General features: G+C 37.5%; 2 protein-coding genes across 2 annotated transcripts in view; both read right to left on the reverse strand.

The window, feature by feature from the left end:
• Positions 1–9,561, reverse strand: part of LOC129792365 (transient receptor potential cation channel subfamily A member 1) — a 1,125,827-nt gene that overhangs the window by 683,299 nt on the left and 432,967 nt on the right. The window contains exon 16 of the mRNA XM_055831343.1: positions 6,138–6,180. The gene's annotated coding sequence lies outside the window, so the exon portion shown is untranslated. The remainder of the gene's footprint in view (positions 1–6,137; positions 6,181–9,561) is intronic.
• The window catches only part of LOC129792430 (PIH1 domain-containing protein 2), a 927,269-nt gene that overhangs the window by 683,299 nt on the left and 234,409 nt on the right, over positions 1–9,561 (reverse strand). The gene's annotated exons all lie outside the window — the stretch shown is intronic.

The following is a 9,561-nucleotide window of genomic DNA, read 5'->3' on the forward strand; positions in this document are numbered from 1 at the left end:
CCTTAAACAGGAAGGTCCAATCCTCTGTTGGTTACTCACGTGCAGGGATTTGGAGCATCTTTAGCGCAGACAATGGACGGTTATCCTGCTAATGATGGTGAAGATTCCATTAATAGACAAATAGGACCATCAGCTGTAACAAAAACAAAGGATTAACATGAAGATTATCGGACCATCCTCTTTCTTAAATTCCTTTCTTAACCAAAAAAAAAAAGAAAGAACCTCTTTAGGCTTCCTTGTCTAGGAACTAACGCGGCAACCCTTCGGACGCAAATCTCTGCTCATCGAAGTGAAAATTTGCCATTCATCAGCCGGTTGGTTGTTTTGGAGGATTTTTGCACTCTTCAAGGAAAAAAAAACTCCACGCGTCTCTTGAGGATTTTGTTTTTATGTTTTAAAGAAGTGCGGCAATTCTGAGTCATTTTTTTGAGGATGTGGAGAAAAAAAACTGAAGAAGATAAAAGATGTGAAAATGGAAATGAAATCTAGTAAAACATAATGCAATCTGGGGTACAAAAGTAGTCTAAGCTTCTTCATGAGAAATGAGATTATGTGGGTGTTACCAAAAGTCCACAAAGTAAAGAAAAAAATTCTCTCGAAATAAAACTTTTAAAAAATGATTCTTTTAAGAAGTATTTTTAATCATTCAAGACTTCGATTATTCTTTAAGAAATTCTTCTGTAAGAGTTTTATAAGAAAAAGATAAGAAACTCAATGAAAATGCTCAAAGGGAAAGTTTAAAAAATTAGCAAAAAACTTATTTTTTATTTAAAAAATAAATACCAGGCAAAATACGAAGGAAAACTGCAGTAAAAAAGCTCTGAAATCTGCACAAGTTTTCCCTTCGGAGTTGGCATAGCATAGAGAGGAAATTTCCTGAAGAATCCTCGTAGAATTATTCATTACTTGCCACGTTTGCCACTCATTCACCCTCCCCCGCCACCCAGAATCTTCCGCACGAAAAATAGATTCAATTTTGGTCTGACAAAAAGACAACACGGCGCAAATGGAGTGCAATTTCAGGCATCCCCCAAACCCTCTATGAGCTCACTTTTTTGTATACCCTTCACAGCCCCGAGGGTACAGATAAATAAAATAACGTCTAACGAAAACAGCGCACGAGGGGATTGAATTGCTCACACGTTCGCGACACCAAATCCAATATCCACCGACTTTTCCTCCACTTTTCTCGCACACATGCGCCGCGAACCAGGCTACATCCCATTGGTTGTTATTCCGCAAAATGCACTGATAGGTCACACCGTTGCTACGTATTTGCCCGTAGTGTGACCCCACCACCCCCGTGCCGAGGAATTTCCATGAAGAATTCCCAGAAAATACCAACAGGTGCGCCAATACTTTCCACATGTAATACCATCCCGAAATTCCACCTAAGAACATCCATGAGATGTTCATCTTAGCTCATTGCTCCAAGGATGTACGGCCACAGTGGATCACGGTAAGAAAATTTAATTTCCCAACCCTACTTTGTGACTTTTCCTTTGGACAGAAAAAAAGGGGGAGGAGAGGAAAAAACACAAGAAGGGAAATAGAAATTCCCTGTCCATTATTTGCGTGTGTGCTGAGCAAATATCAGATAAATACAACTTATTTATCAAATATCCTGCCCTCTGGCTCCAATAACCATTTTCATTTGACGATGTGCCACAGTCTCTTCTCATTAAATCCCACAAGTTGTGTCACCAGAATTGGTGATAGCGGCCACCATGTATGCGGGAGAATAAGTAGAGCTGAGTTTATCAGCTTTGGCTTTTATAACCAACTACTTATTATGTATTATATAAATACCTACATTAGCAGTAGAAGTTTGCTAATTTTGCTTATAGTTTTTATTTATAGACTTGTATACCAAATTGTCCTCATTCTAGTCCTTTACTGAACCTAGTTTTATTTAGGTTCAGTTACCTATGTTTAGTTCTAAAAATAATTATGTAGGTTTCTAAGTCCGTAGATATTCTGGAGTTTTATTCCTGAAATTATTTGCTTAAGGAATCAAAAATGATTTTTAAATAAAAATTCGGGGAAATGATCATCCATGATGACTTCCGCTTTATCAAATAAATATGTACATAATAAATTAAAAAAAATCTAACTAAAAAAAAACGTGTCAGAATTTAATTTTAACTTTTAAAATTCTTTTGGTTACATAAAAATCTTAAAATTACCACCTCTTCATTTTCACCGGAAGCTAGCCATGTCAAGTATATCAGAGGCGTCATATTGCGTTATGTTGCGCTAGTCCTCGCAACTCTTCAGGGGCTAACAATTTGTACATTTGTACATCACTAATTGTCCTGATGAGCAATGATGAAAGACGCTAAAATCGTTTTAGAAACCTTATTAATGGGCTGAGAAGAGAAAATCGTGCTTACTTTTCCATTTTTTTTTAATAAAGAAATTTACCCACTTCCAGCCAAAGGTTTGATAGCTTTGGAAAGTACGTCTTTCTTTTGAACGTTTACTATCCCTGGGGACGACCAGGAGTAGAATGATTTTTCATTATAAGAAATTATGAGATATAAAAGATTTTTTTTTTAAATCATAAAAAATTGAAAATTTAAAATTTAATTCAAAATTATATAAATGTTTCTAATTTATTGACTTGAAATTGTATTGGTAGACCAATTTTAACAATGATTTTCTTTTTTCGAAATATTTTGTAAGTTAATTTTTTTTCGTCCTGATCCATGAAGGAATCAAATTAAAGATTAGAATATTTAATTATGTAGGTTAAAAATTAATCTTTCATTCCTCAAATAAATATGTAGACTTTTTTATATTCTTACATCATAATACCTACCTACAATATATACAATACAATACAGAATAATCAATATTCACCCCCAAATGCCGAAAAGTGTCTTTAGTGGAGGATTTTTAAAGGAAAAAAAGTTAGGAGAAAAGAGAGGAAAAAAGCACGAAATGAAAGTACATAAGAAACATCAACAAAGAGAACTTTTCAATTGCCATTCAATCTTCGTCTTGTAAGTTCTTTTTATTCCCTAAAAAATCCATCATGTGCTGCGCCTTCCTCTAGAATTAATAGGGCAGAATTCCTTTGTATATAATATAGGTATGAATGAAAGTATCATCGGCCCAATGCTATATATTGTATTACTCGGTATTCCACTTTAAGTTAAATAATATGCTCTCGCCTCAGGTTAAAACTTTTTATAAGCATATTTTAGCGCCTTGTTGTGGTTGAATTTTGAAAAAAAAAAACGTTATTAGTGGATAAACTGTATGAAATAAAGCTTTTCATTATTGGGTTAAAGTCAATCATAACGCGTCCAGTTATAAGAGTTGGTGTCCCACAACGTGTAAAAGTTAGTTTATGCGTTATAATACGATTTGTGATCAGAATTAGTAGGCAAAGTTGATTTTTTTTGTGAAATTCAGTAATTTGATGCATAAAAATGGTCATATCTCAAGTTCTATATGACCTACAGAAATTTCTAGACTAGTTATGGAAAGGTCTTACAATAATCTAGAATATGGGATTAATTTTGATACTTTTCAAGGTCACCTCTAGAACACAAAATGGCGGCTTTTTTTTTTACAAAAACAGTTTTTGGCATTTTTCGTCCTCAAGAAATGCTTCTAAAGGTTTCTGATGTTCTAGAAAGTTGTAGGGTATTGAAAAAGCTTTAATTTGATACCAAGTTGAGTGAAATCGAACAAGCCGTTCAAGAGATATGGTTCTTAGAACTTTTAAAATTCAAGAATTTTTCAAATTGCTATATCTTCTAAACGGCGACATAGATTTGCTTGATTTTCGGACTGGTGAAAGATATTGAGTCAGGCTACAACATATCAAAATTTAAAAGAAATCGATAATGGGGATTCGGAGATATTGCCCCTTAAAGTTAGGTAATTTTTGTTTTTGAATTTAGCGCCTCTTGCGGATGTTTTTGAAACTTGAAATGTTCTAGACAGTTGTAGGGCTTCGCAATACCTTTCATTTGATACCAAGATGGTCAAAATCGGTCAAGCCGTTCTTGAGATATATCGAAAAAACACTTTTTGCTTTAGGCCGCCATATTTGCTAAACCGCTTGACCGATTTTCAAGTATGAATTGTTGATGAAAAAGTCTCACTGAGCTCTACAGCATACTAAAATTTCAGACCTCTATCTATAAGGGAAGTGGTTGACGGTATTTCAAAATGGCGGACGGCGGCCATCTTGGATTTTAAAAATGCGAAAAAATGAAATTTTACACCCACATTTCTATAGAAAACTTCAAACCGTTTGAGCCCGATCTGAGGTGGTCGGTTTTTCCGACGATTACAATACTTGGTGTTGGCCACGAAGTGGAACACCAACTAATTAATAAGAAAATTTGCAATAAAATAGGCTGACCCAAGTTCTTTTTTTGGCCTTTGAGGCCTCAAGAGCACCGAATATTTAGTACAATCCCTAAAAAACCACTGACCACGTATACCATAAAAAGTTAAAAGACTTAAGATTTTTTCTTTGAAACTTCCAACCCTATTCAACAAATAAATCAATTTTCCCCACATAGTCTTCGCATTGTGAAATACCAACTCATATAACATCTGCACTTTGCACGGACTTTTATTCAATTTCCATTGTTTGTATTAGAGGAGTGAATTGAATTTATTTGATACATACTATATAGTTGGGAAAATTGAGTAGAAGTGCTCTTTTTGCCAGAGTTTCGTGCCATTTTCTCACTCTGCCTTTCTGTTCAGGAGTTCCAAACGGAAATGGCTCTCAAGTGGGTGGCACAACTGGAGGTATAGCAGCAGCATTTAAATTCAAAAAAAAAGTCATGTAAGGACTCAGCTGAGTTTTTGTTTTACAAATCTACTATATAAAGTACATTTATGTAAGGACTTATACAATCAATAAAATTTAATTATAATTTAGATAGAATTTATATAGAATTGAGTAAATTCCATTGGGTTAAACTTCCGTGTTCTTTTCGCAGATGCTCTTATGAGGAAATTTGTCATATTACAGAGAGAAGGAGGAGAAGAAGTATCCATTTTGCCCTATGCTGGTTTATAATATTGAAGAGCAAGTTTTCCACTTGACTCATTCAATTGAGACATGAAAATTGAAGTTGAGAGCACCATTGTAAGTCGACGAACCGATAAATATGCCCAAAGAGGCAACTTTTAATCTAACAATTCCGAGACATTCTGCAAAATGGTCGTAATAAAATTAATTCATCTTGCAAGGTATGCCAAATTGAAGTCATGGCATTCCTCCATTGCAGAAAATGTTAATAAAAGTCCCCCGAGGGAGGGGAAGTGGATTCATTTTGCTTAAAAAGGAGTGGAACTACACATTCAGATAAAATATATTCCAGTGTGCACGCGAGGATATTGCAAAATGTACGAGCTCTGTGGGGGTGCACTTGAAAATTTTATTAACCCTTTGAGGAGCACTTCCCGCGGAGAAATTAAAACATTATACATATACCACCCAAATGTGGTTGTCCCATTTTTTTGTGTGTTGTACCTTCTCAAATTTTGGAAATTAATTTCAGAGGCAGTTATGATTAAATTCTCCCCACGAGAATTTTTGCTACGCTACATAATGCAATGTAGGCTTGATATATACAGTGGATACCAAATATAACGACGTGAGTTCTTTTTCAAAAATAAATTAATTTTTTTATTCAATTCATCGAATATTAGATAGAGATTATCCATAAATGTTCGTGGCTTAACGAATATTCTATCAAATTTATAAATTGCCATTTTAACCCTTGGAGGATTTTACTGGCCAAAGTGGCCAATTCAATGTTTTTCAATCGCCACAGAATTAAAATTTATGTAATATTTAGTGATAAATTCTACGTCTGTGTATAGGAGAGAAAAATTGGAAAAACATTTTCTTTTGAGAGAAAATGAAGGTCAAATTTTTGAGGTTAGAAACCTCGATCCTCCAGTGTTAATTTCGATTTTGCAACAGTTTTTATTGAATTTTATCTTCAAAAATATTTTTGAAATATTCGGTTAATTTTCTTCCTTATTATCAATTATATATTGTAAGTTAGAACTTTTAGAATAGAATATCTAGGAGCTCAAATAAATTTAATAAAAATTAGTTATTGAAAACAGAACTCGTCTTACAGGGCATCCACTGTATAGAATATTTTTTTTTTTTTTTTTTTTTTTTTCAGTCCCCTATATTTATTTATCTGTGTACTACACATTCAAACATTTCTTGACTTTTTTCCTCAAACTACATTTTTGTACAAAAATAATAATCTGAGAATGGCACGCAGGTTGAGTTCCAGTGAGCTCAACCTATAACACTTCCTAATCACACTTCATATAGATCACAAGGCCATTTTCGCTTGAGACGTCGGCTGGACCGATCTCTATCAAGGATATCCATCTTAACTCTGGGGTTCGGGTGGAGATCAAGTCTCATTTTGTATCTTCGGCTGAATTCAGAGATCGTATCCTTCACGGAGGGCACACCAAAGTCCCTTCTCAGGACATCATTTCGCACGTACCAAGGCGCATTGGCAATACATCTCAAAGTCTTACTCTGGAATTTCTCGAGGATTTCGATATTTGAGGACGATGCAGCTCCCCATAATTGCACACCATATGTCCAAATGGGTACAATTACTGTTTTATACAGAAGAATTTTGTTTTCAATGGATAGTTTGGACTTTCTTCCCATAAACCAGAGCATATTCCGCATTTTCAAGTCCAGCTGCTTTCTCTTCATTTTTATGTGCTTGCTCCAAGACAATCTTTTATCCAGATGGATTCCGAGATATCTTACATCTTCAGCCTGTGGTATAGCCTGGTCATTCAGAGTAACGGCGGGGCAATCTCCTTGTCTCAGGGCAAAAGTAACATGGACCGACTTAGCCTCATTAGCTTTTATCTTCCATTTCTCCAGCCACCTCTCAACGTCATTCATATGGTCCTGCAACATCTGCGAGGCAGTTGCAACATTCTGATGGGTAGCCACTATCGCGGTGTCATCAGCATAGGTATGAATCGTGGTATTTTCTTTTGTTGGTAGGTCGTGTGTGAAAATTAAGTACAATATTGGCCCTAGGATGCTTCCTTGCGGGACCCCCGAATTTATCACCCGCAAGTCCGTACAGAAATCACCATACTGAACACAAAAATGACGACTCTCCAAATATGACTTCAGCACTTGGTACAAAGAATGGGGGAGGTTAGATTTGAGCTTGGAGAGAAGACCAAAGTGCCAGACCTTATCAAAGGCCTGGCTAATGTCTAGGAAGACAGATGAGCAGTACTTCCCTGCCTCCAAACCGCAGTTAATGGTGCTGACCAGTCTATGGACCTGTTCCAATGTTGAGTGACTTCTCCTAAAGCCAAACTGGTGCTGTGGGATGAGATTGCTGTCTTCCAAAATTGGCTGCAACCGACGGAGGAGGAGTTTCTCGAGCACCTTTGACAGCACTGGAAGCAAACTGATGGGTCTATATGACTCCACAAACTCCGGATTTTTTCCCGGCTTGGGTATCAATATGATCTGCGCCACTTTCCACTGTCCCGGGAAGTAGCCGAGTCGCAGCACAGAGTTGAAGATATATGTCAGTAGCAGGAAGCCCTTCAGCGACAACTCCCTCAGAAGCTTACCAGTAACTAAATCAAACCCAGGTGCTTTCTTCGGGTTGACTTCTTTGGCAATCACATTCTTCACCTCAGCCAATGTAAATTTTTTAACAATATTCTGACCTGATACTTCATTCACCCGAACATCAGCAAGCCCCTGCCCCTCGGCAGAGCTGTCCAGACTCCACGGCGAGAAAACTCCCTCCAAGTGTGTCGCAAAAGCTTCTGCCTTCTCCTCATTGCTTCTAGCCCATTTCTTCTCCTTATCCAGTATAGGAGGATTTGACTTTTGCGGTCTCTTGAGATTCCTCGTTAACTTCCACAGATCATAATCAGTGGCTGGTGTGGGTGTTAATTCAGAAAGATATTGCTCTATGGAATCATCGGTTGCCTTCTTCATAAGCCTCTTGAGATCCTCCGTTGCCTGATTGTATCGCTTTTTATCATCACCGTGTCTTGTCTGCTGCCACCTGCGCCTGAGTCTTCTCCTCTCTAGCATTTTTTGTCGCACTTCCTCCGGGCATTTCATTGACGACTTTTTCGACTCAAACTGTGTCGTAGCTTGCCATGCTGCGTGCTGAATATTTCTTGTAAATTTCTCCACAGCATTTTCGACCTCCATCTCCGTGCGAAGGGATAATCCAAGATGAATCAGACCGTCAAGCTTCTCCCTGAAGAGGCTCCAATCAGTTTTTCCATTGTGAAGAGTCACCTTTCTTTGCACCACCTCCGGTGTAGATGATAAACACCCAATGACCGGCGAATGGTCAGATGATAAATCAAAAGACGACTTCACCGAGCATTTCCTCGCATCGATTCCTCTGGTTATACAAAAATCGATAAGATCAGGGAGCTTGTTCCGGTCTGATGGCCAATATGTGGGCTCATAGGTTGATAGGTGGCGAAAATTATTTTTTTGCATAACTCCAAAAAGCTCTCTTCCTTTAGTAGTCGTTAAACGGGACCCCCAGTATTTATTCTTGCAATTAAAATCACCTCCTGCAATGAATTTTCCGTTGAGCGTCTTGAAATACTTTTCGAAGTGTTCTTTCTTGATATTATGCCGCGGAGGACAATATACCGCAGAAAAGGTGATCCTTCCGCTGATGGTGAGCAGAATAACAGAAGTTGCCTGAAGATATTCCTCGCAGAAACCCTCACACTGGAAATGCTTCAAAGATGATTTAACTAAAATCGCCGTACCTCCATGCGCCTTGGAATCCGGATGGTTAGTGTTGTAAAGCGTGTAGTTGGGGATCTTCACATAACTTTTGGACGTAAAATGTGTTTCTGATATTAAAATAACATCGATGTCGTTCAACAATAAAAATTGCTTCAGCTCTTGTGTACGCTGACACAAGCCATTGGCGTTCCATACCATGAATTTTAAGGAGTTCATCATTATGGTTTTGCGTCCTTGGCAAGAATTGTGGTCAGAAGATTTAGCATGGTACTCATTTGCTCCATTAGCTTATTCATCATGGCTTTTAACTCTTGCATATCGGTATTCACAGGATTCCCATTCATATTTGGTGCATTATTGCTGCTCTCATTCATAGCAGTCGCACTTCCATTTCTGGTTGCGTCAGCGTATGTGTGCCCCGGCTCCACATGAGTATTAGTGTGTGCTTCTCTCTCGCGCGCTTTTTCTCTCAATTTTGGGTAGAGCTTTTTTTGAAGATCTTTGTGAACCCTGCAGCCTCTATAATTGGCGGGATGATTTTCACCGCAATTTGTGCACTTGACATTCGTATCACGAACATTTCTAGTACAATCTTTCGACGAATGTTTCCCTTCACATTTGACACATCTTGGGGGACGATTACAAAATGTTTTGGTATGGCCAAAACGCTGACAGTTTGTACATTGCACAATTTCTCGCTTTTTCCTTGGAGGCTCAAATACCACCACCGTATGCATAAAACGATTGATGCTGTAGATGTCCTTGTTGTTGGT

This window comes from Lutzomyia longipalpis, chromosome 3 (assembly GCF_024334085.1).
Source record: "Lutzomyia longipalpis isolate SR_M1_2022 chromosome 3, ASM2433408v1".
NCBI lineage: Eukaryota > Metazoa > Arthropoda > Insecta > Diptera > Psychodidae > Lutzomyia > Lutzomyia longipalpis.